A 19,837-nucleotide genomic window follows, 5' to 3' on the forward strand; every position below is an offset into this window, starting at 1 on the left:
TATTTTTGGGCTGAGAATACATGCACTTTATTTTAAACGCAATGGATACAAGTACATACTAAACTCTACACTGAGTTTGAACCGAAAATCCCTTAGCTTTGGTAACTAGTAACTGCCGGTTATAAGAACTGGTGGGTGCGAATAGTTGTATATGGATCCATAGGGCTTGACATCCTCGTCTGTTCCAGGTATAGAAACCCTAGCCTGAACTATAAAATAGACGTATGCTATTTGAGGTTAGTACATGTTGGATTGCGTGTATTGTACATGTTGGTTGCATGTATGTTAAAACAGGGGTACTTATTATAACGTTAAAGTTTAGTTACCAGGGTGCTCAATCTTGTAGAATATTTTGATAAACGTTTCTGGACGAAACAACTGAAATCTTGTGATCCACCTTTATATACAGATTATATGAAACTATAAAACTATGAACTCACCAACCTTTGTGTTGACACTTGTTAGCATGTTTATTCTCAGGTTTCCTAGAAGTCTTCCGCTGTTTGCTTATGTGTTAGACAAGCAATGTGCATGGAGTCTTACATGACATATTTTTCAAGGAAACGTTGCATTCACCAAATCATCACCATGTATCTTATTTTGACTGCATTGTCAACGGAAGTATTATTGTAAACTATTATTTACGGTGATTGTCTATATGTAGAAATCATCAGATGTCGAAAACCTTTGATTTAAATATTCATTTATGGTGTGCCTTTTTAAAAGAATGCAATGTTTACAAAACGTATCTTATAGAGGTCAAATACCTCGCAATGAAATCGATGAATGACGTATTCGTCCATATGGATTTGGAGCGATCGTCACACAATCTGAAATCAACAAAACGAAAAAAAAAAAATGAAAAACTCGAATAAATATGAGAAGAAAGAAGTCGAGTATTTATCGTGTGCGTTACAAACTTACAATCTTCTGAAGTGAAACTTCCCACAATTTGGATTGGGTCATACGGTTCGATCCCTAGCTCTGTATAGCTCATGTGATAGTGGCCTGCCTCTTTTAGTGAGAGGTCAGGAGTTCGGCTCTCGTGGGGTGCAGCATTCGCACATCGCGTTGTGGGGGTAGTGGGGGAGGGGGTTTTACCGCTTATGCCCTAGAATTGAGACGGGTTTCCTCCTTGGCAGCAGTTTGGGGTGGGTTATGCAAATGTGGGAGATGAATGCGTGGGTGGTTAAGTTCCCTCTGGGTGACCCGTACCGGTGTTAAAAAAAGAGAGCCCGTGAGGGAGTTTTTACGGACCTTTAGGGAGGAATTCAACCCGATCCACATGACCGTATGGATTGATGGTCCCTGTTATACGGTTCGTGTTTTCGCCCGAAAAAGCGTGTTTGCTTGAAAAATGATCGGGTGAGTGATTTCAACGCCGTCAGTGATTCCAAACCCAGCTTTCAACAAAAAACCTTCCTGCATTTTGGGATATGGAAGATGACCTCGATGCTGACCATGTTTATTTCAAAAAAATTTATACAATGATCAAACACTTATGGATAATGGATTAAAGGCTGCAAGAACTAGTATCATATTGGTAATGAAAATTGTTTTTGGGAGTCATGGTGTTGAGATTGATTACAGGCATTTGATATGGCCAAAACGGACGGTTTTGTTTATGCAGTGTCGTTAGGCCGCAAGGCGTCAGAATCAACCACCAACAGGAGGGTAATTGTTTTAAATTTATATTTAACGGGGCTTAAATCTTACTACTCCTTATTATGAGTAAGGGAAGTATGATCTAGAGTCGTATTTTTAAGATATCAGTAGAATCGAATCTATATTTAAAGCTTAAGATAATTATAAGGTGCAGGAGTAGTGGTTACTAATTTTTGGGTTTTCTAGGTTATAAGATAAATTAAAGTAAATACGATAAAAATTTGTAATTCAGATAAGGTTAAAATAAGTGCATGCTATGATTTCGTCAGTTACTTTGCCGAGATTATGGAATGCTGACTCATGAATAGGCAGTGACCTTGTACTCATTACACTAGTCCTAAACGCCCCTGTCATAGGACATGTCACTGGGTAATGTGATAGGCTTGAAGATTCTGAATAGACAGCAACGTTCCTTACCCCCGATGTAGTGACCCGAACTTTTTCATGTTTATATATATTAAATGAAATTGATATTTACATGATTAAGTGTTTCCAACATGTTAAGCAATCAAACTTATTAAGACTTGATTAATTGGAATAGGTTTCATATAGACAAATGACCACCCAAGTTGACTGGTGATTCACGAACGTTAAAACTTGTAAAAACTATACGATGACATATATATGGTTATATATATATTAACATGATTTTATTATAAGTATGTATCTCATTAGGTATTTTAACAATGAGTTATATACATAAAAATGAGACTATTAAATTAAGAAACTCGAAAACGATATATATAACGATTATCGTTATAACGTCTTACTAGGTACATATGAATCATATTAAGATATTGATACACTAGGTTAATTATGTTAAATGATAAGTAAATATATCATTAAGTGTATTAACAATGAACTACATATGTAAAAATAAGACTACTAACTTAATGATTTTGAAACGAGACATATATGTAACGATTATCGTTGTAACGAAATTTAATGTATATAGATCATATTAAGAGATATTCGTACATCATAATATCATGATAATATAATAATTTAAAATCTCATTTGATATTATAAACATTGAGTTAACAACATTTAACAAGATCGTTAACCTAAAGGTTTCAAAACAACATTTACATGTAACGACTAACGATGACTTAATGACTCAGTTAAAATGTATATACATGTAGTGTTTTAATATGTATTCATACACTTTTGAAAGACTTCAAGACACTTATCAAAATACTTCTACTTAACAAAAATGCTTACAATTACATCCTCGTTCAGTTTCATCAACAAATCTACTCGTATGCACCCGTATTCGTACTCGTACAATACACAGCTTTTAGATGTATGTACTATTGGTATATACACTCCAATGATCAGCTCTTAGCAGCCCATGTGAGTCACCTAACACATGTGGGAACCATCATTTGGCAACTAGCATGAAATATCTCATAAAATTACAAAAATATGAGTAATCATTCATGACTTATTTACATGAAAACAAAATTACATATCCTTTATATCTAATCCATACACCAACGACCAAAAATACCTACAAACACTTTCATTCTTCAATTTTCTTCATCTAATTGATCTCTCTCAAGTTCTATCTTCAAGTTCTAAGTGTTCTTCATAAATTCCAAAAGTTATAGTTTCATAAAATCAAGAATACTTCCAAGATTGCAAGTTTACTTCCAAGTTTTCTAAATCCATTCCAATTAATCATCCAAGATCAAGAAACCTTTGTTACTTACAGTAGGTTATCTTTCTAATACAAGGTAATAATCATATTCAAACTTTAATTCAATTTCTATAACTATAACAATCTTATTTCGAGTGAAAATCTTACTTGAAATTGTTTTCGTGTCATGATTCTGCTTCAGTAACTTTCAAGCCATCCAAGGATCCTTTGAAGCTAGATCCATTTTTCTCATTTCCAGTAGATTTATCCAAGGAACTTGAGGTATTAATAATGTTCATAACATCATTCGATTCATACATAAAAAGCTGTCTTATTCAACGTTATAAACTTGTAATCACTAGAACATAGTTTAGTTAATTCTAAACTTGTTCGCAAATAAAGTTAATCCTTCTAAATAGACTTTTAAAATCAACTAAACACATGTTCTATATCTCTATGATATGCTAACTTAATGATTTAAAACCCAGAAACACGATAAACACCATAAAACTGGATATACGCCGTCGTAGTAAAATCGGGGGCTGTTTTGGTTGGGATAATTAAAAGCTAAGAAGAACTTTGATTTAAAAGCTATACTTCTGGAAAAATTATTTTTCTTATGAACATGAAACTGTATCCAAAAATTATGGTTAAACTCAAAGTGAAAGTATGTTTTTCAAAATGGTCATCAAGATGTCGTTCTTTCGACGGAAATGACTACCTCTTTCAAAAATGACTTGTAACTTGTATTTCCGACTATAAACTTATACTTTTTCTATTTAGATTCATAAATTTAAGTTCAATACGAAACCATGGCCATTGGAATCACTCAAAACGGATTAGAAACGAAGAAATGGCGAGTAAAACAAGATTGATAAAAACTACTCATTTTACCTACGTGAAAGTTAGTAATAAATCTATTCCAACCATAACCTAATCAATTTATATTGTATATTATGTAATCTTGAGATACCATAGACACGTATACAATGTTTCGACCTATCATGTCGACCCATCTATATATATATATACATATATATATATACATATATATATATATACATATATATATATATATATATATATATATATATATATATATATATATATATATATATATATATATATATATATATTGCGGAACAACCATAGACACTCTATATGTGAATGTTGGAGTTAGCTATACAGGGTTGAGGTTGATTCCAAAATATATATATAGTTTGAGTTGTGATCAATACTGAGATACGTATACACTAGGTCGTGGATTGATTCAAGATAATATTTATCGATTTATTTCTGTACATCTAACTGTGGACAACTAGTTGTAGGTTACTAACGAGGACAGCTGACTTAATAAACTTAAAACATCAAAATGTATTAAAAGTATTGTAAAAATATTTTTAACATACTTTGATATATATGTATATATTGTTATAGGTTCGTGAATCAACCAGTGGCCAAGTCTTACTTCCCGACGAAGTAAAAATCTGTGAAAGTGAGTTATAGTCCCACTTTTAAAATCTAATATTTTTGGGATGAGAATACATGCAGGTTTTATAAATGATTTACAAAATAGACACAAGTATGTGAAACTACATTCTATGGTTGAATTATCGAAATCGAATATGCCCCTTTTTATTAAGTCTGGTAATCTAAGAATTAGGGAACAGACACCCTAATTGACGTGAATCCTAAAGATAGATCTATTGGGCCTAATAAACCCCATCCAAAGTACCGGATGCTTTAGTACTTCGAAATTTATATCATATCCGAAGGGTGTCCCGGAATGATGGGGATATTCTTAAATATGCATCTTGTTAATGTCGGTTACCAGGTGTTCACCATATGAATAATTTTTATCTCTATGTATGGGATGTGTATTGAAATATGAAATCTTGTGGTCTATTGTTACGATTTGATATATATAGGTTAAACCTATAACTCACCAACATTTTTGTTGACGTTTAAAGCATGTTTATTCTTAGGTGAATACTAAGAGCTTCCGCTGTTGCATACTAAAATAAGGACAAGATTTGGAGTCCATGTTTGTATGATATTGTATAAAAACTGCATTCAAGAAACTGATTTCGATGTAACATATTTGTATTGTAAACCATTATGTAATGGTTGTGTGTAAACAGGATATTTTAGATTATCATTATTTGATAATCTACGTAAAGCTTTTTAAACCTTTATTTATGAAATAAAGGTTATGGTTTGTTTTAAAAATGAATGCAGTCTTTGAAAAAACGTCTCATATAGAGGTCAAAACCTCGCAACGAAATCAATTAATATGGAACGTTTTTAATCAATAAGAACGGGACATTTCAGTTGGTATCCGAGCGTTGGTCTTAGAGAACTAGAATTTTGCATTAGTGTGTCTTATCGAGTTTGTTAGGATGCATTAGTGAGTCTGGACTTCGACCGTGTTTACTTGAAAAATGATTGCTTAACAAATTTTGTTGGAAACTATATATTTTTAACATGTGAATATTATGTGATATATTAATCTCTTAACGTGTTTGATATTATGTGATAGATGTCTACCTCTAATACAAGTCCCATTGACTCACCTAATAATAATGAAGAGTCAAATGTAATTTGGAATGATTCGTGGACTGATTCACAAGTTCCCGAAGAGGAACCGGAAGAAGAATCGGAACCGGAGGAGGAGGAACCGGAAGAAGAAATAGAACCGGTGGGGGAAATAATAAAATGGTTAAGTAAAAGAAAATCCTCAACCAACCGACCAAGGTTAATTATGGTCAACGGTATTTCCGCCAAGGAAGCAAAATATTGGGAGGATTACCAATTCTCCGATGAATCGGATCCCGACGAGGATTCCGACGATGTTATAGAAATTACCCAACTGAATTTAAAAAGGAAAAAGAGAACAATAAGGGAAAGGGCATAAAAATAGAGAAATCTGATTCCAACCCCGATGAACTTTATATGTATCGTCAACACCCGTATTTCTTAAGTTGTAACAATAACCCGGGAACCCCTAACCACCAGGTTTTTCTAGACAAATGTGGAAAACGACGGCTCGTATTAGGGGAACATCATATATCCCTAAAAACTTAGCAAAAAGAACCAAGTTCGAAAAAGAAGAAACGAGTGAGTCGGAATAAGATAGTTGTATTTGTGCGGTGTAATATATGTAATATAGTGTGCTTATGCTTTACGATATATGTAAAAATTGCTTGTATTAATAAGTATCTTTTATGAATCTAACTCTTTTCTATTTTACATTATAAAAACACAAAATGGATAGACAACCCAATATTTTAGAAGACTTACCCGGAGACATGATTGATGAAATCTTGTCTAGAGTCGGTCAGAATTCCTCGGCACAACTATTTATGGCAAAATCAGTTTGTAAGACATTCAAAGAACATTCCAAGAATGCCTTGGTTTATAAAAGGCTTTCGATTGAAAGATGGGGGATATCACATTGGGAAACCCATAAGTTACGATGTGTTTACTTTGACGCATATATTGCGGGGAACCCAAATGCTATTTTACGTAACAGGTTAAGAAATTATTTTGACTCAATGTATCCGAATATAGGACTTCATGATTTAGAAAAAGCGGCTAACATGCAACATAAAGAAGCATGTTATGCTTACGGGTTAGTAATGTTCGCTTCTCACCAAAGTGAGAAAAAGAACATCGGGCTACAACTATTAAACAAAACGTTTCCACAAGTGACGGAGTCGGTAATTGGGGTAAGAAATGAGGTTTTTAGGTTATTACGAGACTGTTGGTCATTACGTAACCTTCGTCCTTTTGACGACGTTACAACACGTTGTCATACTATCGGTCACAACGGTTACGTTCCACAAGACCAAGGATGGGAAGTGGTAGTAGTAAAACCAGAATGCATGACTTGTTTCTGGACGTATGAATTAAGTGTCTTTGTTGCCTTTGCTGAATGCCTTATTTATTAACTAGAATTATCTTCGCAACTACTTTGTATCAAAGTTTTATGTGCTATATTTCATGCTATATGTAAAATAGCGGTATTGTAAGTTTGCAAGTTATTGTATAAAGGTTTGAATATGATATATATTTTTTTGTGATTAGTTTTTCATATAGAATTGTAGTAGTTGAAATGGTATGTTAGCTACTAAGTATGAACTTAACGGGTAGGTACTACCCGAATTAAAGAGTATAAAACGCTAATATGAAGAAAGAGCTTTTATAAATAAGTTCATATTACGCTACGAAATACTATTGACTACTCTTGATATTCTATATGATTAACTCGTTTCATTTGACTATTTTGAAGGAAATGGCACCGACTACTCGACACACCTTGAATATGAGTGAAGAGGAATTTCATGCCTTTCTTGCTTCAAACATAGCCGCAGTACAGGCCGCGCTACATACCAACAATAACCTTGGATCTAGCAGTACAGGAAATCGTGTAGGATGCACCTACAAAGAATTCACTGCCTGCAAACCTTTGGAATTTGATGGAACCGAAGGACCGATCGGATTGAAACGGTGGACCGAGAAGGTTGAAGCGGTGTTTGCCATAAGTAAGTGTACTGAATAGGACAAAGTGAAGTACGCTACGCATACCTTCACAGGTTCTGCGTTAACATGGTGGAATACCTATCTAGAGCAAGTGGGACAAGATGATGCTTACACACTACCGTGGTCAGCATTCAAGCACTTGATGAACGAGAAGTACCGTCCCAGAACCGAGGTCAATAAGATCAAGGCATAACTTAGAGGGTTACGAACCCAAGGATTTGATATTACCACGTACGAAAGACGATTCACAGAATTATGCCTATTGTGTCCGGGAGCGTTCGAAGATGAGGAAGAGAAGATCGACGCGTTTGTGAAAGGATTACCGGAAAGAATCCAAGAAGATATAAGTTCACACGAGCCCGCCTCCATACAATAGGCATGTAGAATGGCTCACAAACTAGTGAACCAGATTGAAGAAAGAATTAAAGAACAGACTGCTGAAGAGGCCAATGTGAAGCAAGTCAAAAGAAAGTGGGAGGAAAACGGTGATAAGAATCACCAATACAACAACAACAGCAATTACAACAATAATCGCAACAACTATCCTAACAATCGCAACATCAATCGCAACTACAACAAACGGCCCAACAACAACAACAATAACAACAACAACAACAACAACAACCACAACAACAACAACAACAACAACAACAACAACAACAACAACAACAACAACAACAACAACAACAACAACAACAACAACAATAACAACAGCAACTACAACAATCATCTTAACAACAATAATAACCGCAACAACAACAACAATCAGATGCAGCTATGCCAAAGGTGTGAAAAGTATCACTCGGGGTTCTGCACCAAATTTTGCAACAAGTGTAAAAGAAATGGTCATAGCGCGGTGAAGTGTGAGGTCTACGGACCAGGGGTTAACAGAACGAAAGGAACAAATGGTGTCGGAACGAGTAATGGCGGAGCAAGTAGTGTCGGAGCAAGTTATGCCAATGTAGTTTGTTATAAATGTGGAAAACCGAGCCACATTATTAGAAATTGCCCGAACCAGGAGAACACGAATGGACAAGGCCGCGGAAGAGTTTTCAATATTAATGCGGTAGAGGCACAGGAAGACCTGGAGCTTGTTACGGGTACGTTTCTTATTGACAATAAATCTGCTTACGTTTTATTTGATTCGGGTGCGGATAGAAGCTATATGAGTAGAGATTTTTGTGCTAAATTAAGTTGTCCATTGACGCCTTTGGATAGTAAATTTTTACTCGAATTAGCAAATGGTAAATTAATTTCAGCAGATAATATATGTCGGAATCAAGAAATTAAACTGGTTAGCGATACATTTAAGATTGACTTGATACCAGTAGAGTTAGGGAGTTTTGTTGTGATAATCGGTATGGACTGGTTGAAAGAAGTGAAAGCAGAGATCGTTTGTTACAAAAATGCAATTCGCATTATACGAGAAAAAGGAAAACCCTTAATGGTGTACTGAGAAAAGGGCAACACGAAGCTACATCTTATTAGTAATTTGAAGGCACAAAAACTAATAAGAAAAGGTTGCTATGCTATTCTAGCACACGTCGATAAAGTACAAACTGAAGAAAAGAGCATCAATGATGTTCCTGTCGCAAAAGAATTTCCCGATGTATTTCCGAAAGAATTACCGGGATTACCCCCACATCGATCCGTTGAATTTCAAATAGATCTTGTACCAGGAGCTGCACCAATAGCTCGTGCTCCTTACAGACTCGCACCCAGCAAGATGAAAGAACTGCAAAGCCAATTACAAGAACTTTTAGAGTGTGGTTTCATTCGACCAAGCACATCACCGTGGGGAGCTCCTGTTTTGTTTGTCAAGAAGAAAGATGGTACATTCAGGTTGTGTATCGACTACCGAGAGTTGAACAAACTTACCATCAAGAACCGCTACCGACTACCTAGAATCGACGACTTATTTGATCAACTACAAGGCTCGTCTGTTTATTTAAAGATTGACTTACGTTCCGGGTATCATCAAATGCGGGTGAAAGAAGATGATATTCCAAAGACTGCTTTCAGAACACGTTACGGTCATTACGAGTTTATGGTCATGCCATTTGGTTTAACTAATGCACCAGCTGTGTTCATGGACCTTATGAACCGAGTGTATGGACCATACCTTGACAAGTTTGTCATTGTTTTCATTGATGACATACTTATTTACTCAAAGAATGACCAAGAACACGGTGAACATTTGAGAAAGGTGTTAGAAGTATTGAGGAAGGAAGAATTGTACGCTAAATTTTCAAAGTGTGCATTTTGGTTGGAAGAAGTTCAATTCCTCGGTCACATAGTGAACAAAGAAGGTATTAAGGTGGATCCGGCAAAGATAGAAACTGTTGCAAAGTGGGAAACCCCGAAAACTCCAAAACACATACGCCAGTTTTTAGGACTAGCTGGTTACTACAGAAGGTTAATCCAAAACTTTTCCAGAATAGCAAAACCCTTGACTGCATTAACGTATAAAGGGAAGAAATTTGAATGGAAGGATGAACAAGAGAAAGCGTTTTAGTTATTGAAGAAAAAGCTAACTACGGCACCTATATTATCATTGCCTGAAGGGAATGATGATTTTGTGATTTATTGTGACGCATCAAAGCAAGCTCTCGGTTGTGTATTAATGCAACGAACGAAGGTGATTGCTTATGCGTCTAGACAATTGAAGATTCACGAACAAAATTATACGACGCATGATTTGGAATTAGGCGCGGTTGTTTTTGCATTAAAGACTTGGAGGCACTACTTATATGGGGTCAAAAGTATTATATATACCGACCACAAAAGTCTTCAACACATATTTAATCAGAAACAACTGAATATGAGGCAGCGTAGGTGGATTGAATTGTTGAATGATTACGACTTTGAGATTCGTTACCACCCGGGGAAGGCAAATGTGGTAGCCGACGCCTTGAACAGGAAGGACAGAGAATCCATTCGAGTAAAATCTATGAATATAATGATTCACAATAACCTTACTACTCAAATAAAGGAGGCGCAACAAGGAGTTTTAAAAGAGGGAAATTTAAAGGATGAAATACCCAAAGGATCAGAGAAGCGTCTTAATATTCGGGAAGACGGAACCCGGTATAGGGCTGAAAGGATTTGGGTACCAAAATTTAGAGATATGAGAGAAATGGTACTTAGAGAAGCTCATACACCAGATACTCAATACATCCTGGAACGGGGAAGATGTACAAGGATCTCAAGAAACATTTTTGGTGGCCGGGTATGAAAGCCGATGTTGCTAAATATGTAGGAGAATGTTTGACGTGTTCTAAGGTCAAAGCTGAGCATCAGAAACCATCAGGTCTACTTCAACAACCCGAAATCCCGGAATGGAAATGGGAAAACATTACCATGGATTTCATCACTAAATTGCCAAGGACTGTAAGTGGTTTTGGTACTATTTGGGTAATAGTTAATCGTCTCACCAAATCAGCACACTTCCTGCCAATAAGAGAAGATGACAAGATGGATAAGTTAGCACGACTGTATTTGAAGGAAGTCGTCTCCAGACATGGAATACCAATCTCTATTATCTCTGATAGGGATGGCAGATTTATTTCAAGATTCTGGCAGACATTACAGCAAGCATTAGAAACTCGTCTAGACATGAGTACTACCTATCATCTACAAACTGATGGGCAGAGCGAAAGGACGATACAAACGCTTGAAGACATGCTACAAGCATGTGTTATTGATTTCGGAAACAGTTGGGATCGACACCTACCGTTAGCAGAATTTTCCTACAACAACAGTTATCATTCTAGTATTGAGATGGCCCCGTTTGAGGCACTTTATGGTAGAAAGTGCAGGTCTCCGATTTGTTGGAATGAAGTGGAGGATAGACAGATTACGGGTCCGGAGATAATACAAGAAACTACCGAGAAAATCATCCAAATTCAACAAAGATTGAAAACCGCCCAGAGTCGACAAAAGAGCTACGCGGATAGTAAAAGAAAAGATATAGAGTTTAAAATTGGAGAAATGGTCATGCTTAAGGTTTCACCTTGGAAAGGCGTTGTTCGATTTGGTAAACGGGGGAAACTAAATCCAAGGTACATTGGACCATTCAAGATTATAGATCGTGTCGGACCAGTAGCTTACCAACTGGAGCTACCTCAACAACTCGCGGCTGTACATAACACTTTCCACGTCTCAAATTTGAAGAAACGTTTTGTTAAAGAAGATCTCACTATTCCGTTGGACGAAATCCAAATCAATGAAAAACTTCAATTCATTGAAGAACCCGTCGAAATAATGGATCGTGAGGTTAAGAGACTTAAACAAAACAAGATACCGATTATTAAGGTTCGATGGAATGCTCGTAGAGGACCCGAGTTCACCTGGGAGCGTGAAGATCAGATGAAGAAGAAATACCCGCATCTATTTCTAGAAGATTCGTCAACACTTTTAACAGCTTAAAATTTCGGGACGAAATTTATTTAACGGGTAGGTACTGTAGTGACCCGAACTTTTCCATGTTTATATATATTAAATAAAATTGATATTTACATGATTAAGTGTTTCCAACATGTTAAGCAATCAAACTAATTAATACTTGATTAATTGGAATAGGTTTCATATAGACAAATGACCACCCAAGTTGACCGGTGATTCACGAACGTTAAAACTTGTAAAAACTATACGATGACATATATATGGTTATATATATATTAACATGATTTTATTATAAGTATGTATCTCATTAGGTATTTTAACAATGAGTTATATACATAAAAATGAGACTATTAAATTAAGAAACTCGAAAACGATATATATAACGATTATCGTTATAACGTCTTACTAGGTACATATGAATCATATTAAGATATTGATACACTTGGTTAATTATGTTAAATGATAAGTAAATATATCATTAAGTGTATTAACAATGAACTACATATGTAAAAATAAGACTACTAACTTGATGATTTTGAAACGAGACATATATGTAACGATTATCGTTGTAACGACATTTAATGTATATAGATCATATTAAGAGATATTCGTACATCATAATATCATGATAATATAATGATTTAAAATCTCATTTGATATTATAAACATTGGGTTAACAACATTTAACAAGATCGTTAACCTAAAGGTTTCAAAACAACATTTACATGTAACGACTAACGATAACTTAACGACTCAGTTAAAATGTATATACATGTAGTATTTTAATATGTATTCATACACTTTTGAAAGACTTCAAGACACTTATCAAAATACTTCTACTTAACAAAAATGCTTACAATTACATCCTCGTTCAGTTTCATCAACAAATCTACTCGTATGCACCCGTATTCGTACTCGTACAATACACAACTTTTAGATGTATGTACTATTGGTATATACAGTCCAATGATCAGCTCTTAGCAGCCCATGTGAGTCACCTAACACATGTGGGAACCATCATTTGGCAACTAGCATGAAATATCTCATAAAATTACAAAAATATGAGTAATCATTCATGACTTATTTACATGAAAACAAAATTACATATCCTTTATATCTAATCCATACATCAACGACCAAAAACACCTACAAACACTTTCATTCTTCAATTTTCTTCATCTAATTGATCTTTCTCAAGTTCTATCTTCAAGTTCTAAGTGTTCTTCATAAATTCCAAAAGTTCTAGTTTCATAAAATCAAGAATACTTCCTTGATTGCAAGTTTACTTCCAAGTTTTCTAAATCCATTCCAAGTAATCATCCAAGATCAAGAAACCATTGTCACTTATAGTAGGTTATCTTTCTAATACAAGGTAATAATTATATTCAAACTTTAATTCAATTTCTATAACTATAACAATCTTATTTCGAGTGGAAATCTTACTTGAAATTGTTTTCGTGTCATGATTCTGCTTCAAGAACTTTCAAGCCATCCAAGGATCCTTTGAAGCTAGATCCATTTTTCTCATTTCCAGTAGGTTTATCCAAGGAACTTGAGGTAGTAATGATGTTCATAACATCATTCGATTCATACATAAAAAGTTGTCTTATTCAACGTTATAAACTTGTAATCACTAGAACATAGTTTAGTTAATTCTAAACTTGTTCGCAAATAAACTTAATCCTTCTAACTAGACTTTTAAAATCAACTAAACACATGTTATATATCTATATGATATGCTAACTTAAAGATTTAAAACCCGGAAACACGAAAAACATTATAAAACTGGATATACGCCGTCGTAGTAAAACCGGGGGCTGTTTTGGTTGGGATAATTAAAAGCTAAGAAGAACTTTGATTTAAAAGCTATACTTCTGGAAAAATGATTTTTCTTATGAACATGAAACTATATCCAAAAATCATGGTTAAACTCAAAGTGAAAGTATGTTTTTCAAAATGGTCATCAAGATGTCGTTCTTTCGACGGAAATGACTACCTCTTTCAAAAACGACTTGTAACTTGTATTTCCAACTATAAACTTATACTTTTTCTATTTATATTCATAAAGTTAAGTTCAATACGAAACCGTGGCCACTGGAATCACTCAAAACGGATTAGAAACGAAGAAATGGCGAGTAAAACAAGATTGATAAAAACTACTCATTTTACCTACGTGAAAGTTAGCAATAAATCTATTCCAACCATAACCTAATCAACTTATATTATATATTATGTAATCTTGAGATACCATAGACACGTATACAATGTTTCGACCTATCATGTCGACCCATCTATATATATATATTGCGGAACAACCATAGACACTCTATATGTGAATGTTGGAGTTAGCTATACAGGGTTGAGGTTGATTCCAAAATATATATATAGTTTGAGTTGTGATCAATACTGAGATACGTATACACTGGGTCGTGGATTGATTCAAGATAATATTTATCGATTTATTTCTGTACATCTAACTGTGGACAACTAGTTGTAGGTTACTAACGAGGACAGCTGACTTAATAAACTTAAAACATCAAAATGTATTAAAAGTATTGTAAATATATTTTGAACATACTTTGATATATATGTATATATTGTTATAGGTTCGTGAATCAACCAGTGGCCAAGTCTTACTTCCCGACGAAGTAAAAATCTGTGAAAGTGAGTTATAGTCCCACTTTTAAAATCTAATATTTTTGGGATGAGAATACATGCAGGTTTTATAAATGATTTACAAAATAGACACAAGTACGTGAAACTACATTCTATGGTTGAATTATCGAAATCGAAATGCCCCTTTTTATTAAGTCTGGTAATCTAAGAATTAGGGAACAGACACCCTAATTGACGCGAATCCTAAAGATAGATCTATTGGGCCTAACAAACCCCATCCAAAGTACCGGATGCTTTAGTACTTCGAAATTTATATCATATCCGAAGGGTGTCCCGGAATGATGGGGATATTCTTAAATATGCATCTTGTTAATGTCGGTTACCAGGTGTTCACCATATGAATGATTTTTATCTCTATGTATGGGATGTGTATTGAAATATGAAATCTTGTGGTCTATTATTATGATTTGATATATATAGGTTAAACCTATAACTCACCAACATTTTTGTTGACGTTTTAAGCATGTTTATTCTCAGGTGATTATTAAGAGCTTCCACTGTCGCATACTTAAATAAGGACGAGATTTGGAGTCCATGCTTGTATGATATTTTGTAAAAACTGCATTCAAGAAACTTAATTTGTTGTAACATATTTGTATTGTAAACCATTATGTAATGGTCGTGTGTAAACAGGATATTTTAGATTATCATTACTTGATAATCTACGTAAAGCTTTTTAAACCTTTATTGATGAAATAAAGGTTATGGTTTGTTTTAAAATGAATGCAGTCTTTGAAAAACGTCTCATATAGAGGTCAAAACCTCGCAACGAAATCAATTAATATGGAACGTTTTTAATCAATAAGAACGGGACATTTCACAGCTGGTGCGTTAGTCAATCCAAATGGCATAACCATAAACTCGTAATGACCATAACGCGTCCTAAAAGCAGTTTTTGGAATATCATCCTCCTTTACTCGCATTTGATGATATCCAGAATGTAAATCGATTTTCAAATAAACCGACGAGCCTTGTAGTTGATCAAATAAGTCGTCAATTCTCGGCAGTGGATAACGATTTTTGATGGTAAGTTTATTCAACTCTCTGTAGTCAATACACAACCTAAATGTACCATCATTCTTCTTGACAAACAAAACAGGAGCTCCCCATGGTGATGTGCTTGATCGAATGAAACCACGTTCTAATAGTTCTTGCAGTTGGCTTTGCAGTTCTTTCATCTCGCTGGGTGCGAGTCTGTAAGGAGCACGAGCTATTGGTGCAGCTCCTGGTACAAGATCTATTTGAAATTCAACAGATCGATGTGGAGTTAGTCCCGATAATTCTTTCGGAAATACATCGGGAAATTCTTTTGTGACGGGAACATCATTGATGCTCTTTCGGAAATACATACGATCTCTGCTTTCATCTCCTTCAGCCAGTCCATGCCAACTATTGCATCAAAACTCCCTAACTCTACTGGTATCAAATCAATCTTAAATATTTCGCTACCCAGTTTAATTTCTCGATTTCGGCATATATAATCTGCTGAAATTAATTTACTGTTTGCTAATTCGAGTAAAAATTTACTATCCAACGGCGTCAATGGACAACTTAATTTAGCATAAAAATCTCTACTCATATAGCTTCTATCTGCACCCGAATCAAATAAAACGTAAGCAGATTTATTGTCAATAAGAAACGTACCCGTAACAAGCTCCGGGTCTTCCTGTGCCTCTGCCGCATTAATATTAAAAACTCTTCCGCGGCCTTATCCATTCGTGTTCTCTTGGTTCGGGCAATTTCTAATAATGTAGCCAGGTTTTCCACATTTATAACAAACTACATTGGCATAACTTGCTCCGACACTACTTGCTCCGCCATTACTCGTTCCGACACCATTTGTTCCTTTCGTTCTGTTAACCCCTGGTCCGTAGACCTCATACTTCGCCGCACTATGACCATTTCTTTTACACTTGTTGCAAAATTTGGTGCAGAACCCCGAGTGATACTTTTCACACCTTTGGCATAGCTGCTTCTGATTGTTGTTGTTGTTGCGGTTATTATTGTTGTTGGGATGATTGTTGTAGTTGTTGTTGTTGTGCCGTTTGTTGTAGTTACGATTGATGTTGTGATTGTTGGGATAGTTGTTGTTGTTTTGGTGACTCTTATCACCGTTTTCCTCCCACTTTCTTTTGACTAACTTCACGTTGGCCTCTTCGGTCGCCTGTTCTTTAATTCTTCCCTCAATCTGGTTCACTAGTTTGTGAGCCATTCTACATGCCTTTTGTATGGAGGCAGGCTCGTGTGAACTTATATCTTCTTGGATTCTCTCCGGTAACCCTTTCACAAACGTGTCGATCTTCTCTTCCTTATCTTCGAACGCTCTCAGACACAATAGGCACAATTCTGTGAATCGTCTTTCGTACGAAGTAATATCGAATCCCTGTGTTCGTAAGCCTCTAAGTTCTGACTTGAGCTTATTGACCTCGGTTCTGGGACGGTACTTCTCGTTCATCAAGTGCTTGAATGCTGACCATGGTAGCGCGTAAGCAGCATCTTGTCCCACTTGCTCTAGATAGGTATTCCACCATGTTAACGCAATACCTGTGAAGGTATGCGTAGCGTACTTTACTTTGTCTCCTTCAGCATACTTACTTATGGCAAACACCGATTCAACTTTCTCGGTCCACCATTTCAATCCGATTGGTCCTTCGGTCCTATCAAATTCTGAAGGTTTGCAGGCAGTGAATTCCTTGTAGGAGCATCCTACACGATTTCTTGCGCCATTAGCTGTATTGCTAGATTCAGAGTTATTGTTGGTATGTAGCGCGGCCTGTACTGCAGCTATGTTTGAAGCAAGAAAGGCACGAAATTCCTCTTCGCTCATATTCAAGGTGTGTCGAGTAGTCGGTGCCATTTCCTTCAAAATAGTCAAATGAAACAATTTAATCATACAGAATATTAAGAGTAGTCAATAGTATCTCGTAGCATAATATGAACTCATTTATAAAAGCTTTTTCTTCATATTAGCATTTTATAAGTTTAAATTCGGGTACTACCTACCCGTTAAGTTCATACTTAGTAGCTAATATACAATTCAACTACTACAATTCCATATGAAAAACTGATTATAATAATATATCACATACAAATATTCTTCAAACTTACAACTTCGCTATATTACATATAACATGAAATATAGTACACTATGATACAGGACAGTTTTGAAGATAAATATAGTTAATACGCAAGTTGTTCAGCAAAGGAAATAAAGACATGTAATTCATAAGTCCAGAAACAAGTCATGCATTCTGGTTTTACTAAGACGACTTCCCATCCATGGTCTTGTGGAAAATAACCGTTATGACCATTAGCTAGGCAGCATGTTGTAATGTCGTCAAAAGGACGAGGGTTTCGTAATGTCCAACAGCCCTGTAATAATCTAAAAACCTTGTTTCTCACCCCAACTACTGAATCCGTCACTTGTGGGAAAGTTTTATTTAAAAGCTACAATCCGATGTTCTTTTTCTCACTTTGGTAAGAAGCGAACATCACTAACCCGTAAGCATAACATGCTTCTTTATGTTGCATGTTAGAAGCTCTTTCTAATTCACGAAATCTATGTTGGGATATGTTGAGTCAAAATAGGTTCTTAACCCGTAGCGTAAAAGTGCATTTGGGTTCCCCACATTTAATGCTTTAAAGAAAACACGGCGTAACTTAAAGTCTCCCCAATGTGATATACCCCACCTATCAAAGGAAAGCCTTTTATAAACTAAGGCATTTCTGGAAAGTCTTTCAAATGTTTGACAAGTTAATTTCGCCATAACTAAATGTGCTGATGAATTCTGACCGACTCTAGACAAGATTTCCTCAATCATATCCTCTGGTAGGTCTTCTAAAATATTCGGTTGTCTACCCTTAACGTCCATTTTGTTTTTATACTATAAAATAGACAAGGATTAGATTCGTAATAACAAATAATACAAGCAATTTTTACATAGAACATAAAAGTACAAGCACACTACAATACATTTATTACACAACATGCTCACACCCCTCTAATCTGAATCACTAGTTTCTTCTTCTTTGGACTTTGTTCTTTTTCCTAATCTTCTAGGGATATATGATGTTCCTCTAATACGAGTCGTCATTTTCGACATTGGTTTAGAAAAACCTGGTGGTTTAGAGGTTCCCGGGTTATTGTCACGATATTGAAAATACGGGTGTTGACGGTACATATAAAGTTCATCGGGGTCGGAATCAGATTTCTCTATTTTGATGCCTTTTCCCTTATTATTTTATTTTGCCTCATTAAATTGGGTCGGGGTAATTTCTATAACATCATCGGAATCCTCATCAGGATCCGATTCATCAAAAAATTGGTAATTTTCCCAGTATTTTGCTTCCTTAGCGGAAACACCATTGACCATTATTAACTTTGGTCCATTGGTTGAGGATTTTCTTTTATTTGACCGGTTTTCTGTGGTTCCTACTATTCCCCCCTCCGGAACCTCTTCTTCTTCCGGTTCCTCTTCTTCTGGTTCCTCTTCTTCCGGTGCTTCTTCTTCCGGTTCCATTTCCTCTTCTTCCGGTTCTTCGGGAACTTGTGAATCTTGCCAATATATATTCGACTCTTCGTTATTATTAGGTGAGTCAATGGGATTTGTGCTAGAGGTAGACATCTATCACACAATATCAAACATGTTAAGAGATTAATATATCACATAATATTTACATGTTAATAATATATAGTTTCCAACAAAAATGTTAAGCAATCATTTTTAAAGAAAACACGGTCGAAGTCCAGACTCACTAATGCATCCTAACAAACTCGATAAGACACACTAATAAAAATTTTCTGGTTCTCTAAGATCAACGCTCGGATACCAACTGAAATGTCCCATTCATATTGATTATAAACGTTCCATATTAATTGATTTCGTTGCGAGGTTTTGACCTCTATATGAG

Source organism: Rutidosis leptorrhynchoides, chromosome 3 (genome assembly GCF_046630445.1).
Source record: "Rutidosis leptorrhynchoides isolate AG116_Rl617_1_P2 chromosome 3, CSIRO_AGI_Rlap_v1, whole genome shotgun sequence".
Lineage (NCBI taxonomy): Eukaryota > Viridiplantae > Streptophyta > Magnoliopsida > Asterales > Asteraceae > Rutidosis > Rutidosis leptorrhynchoides.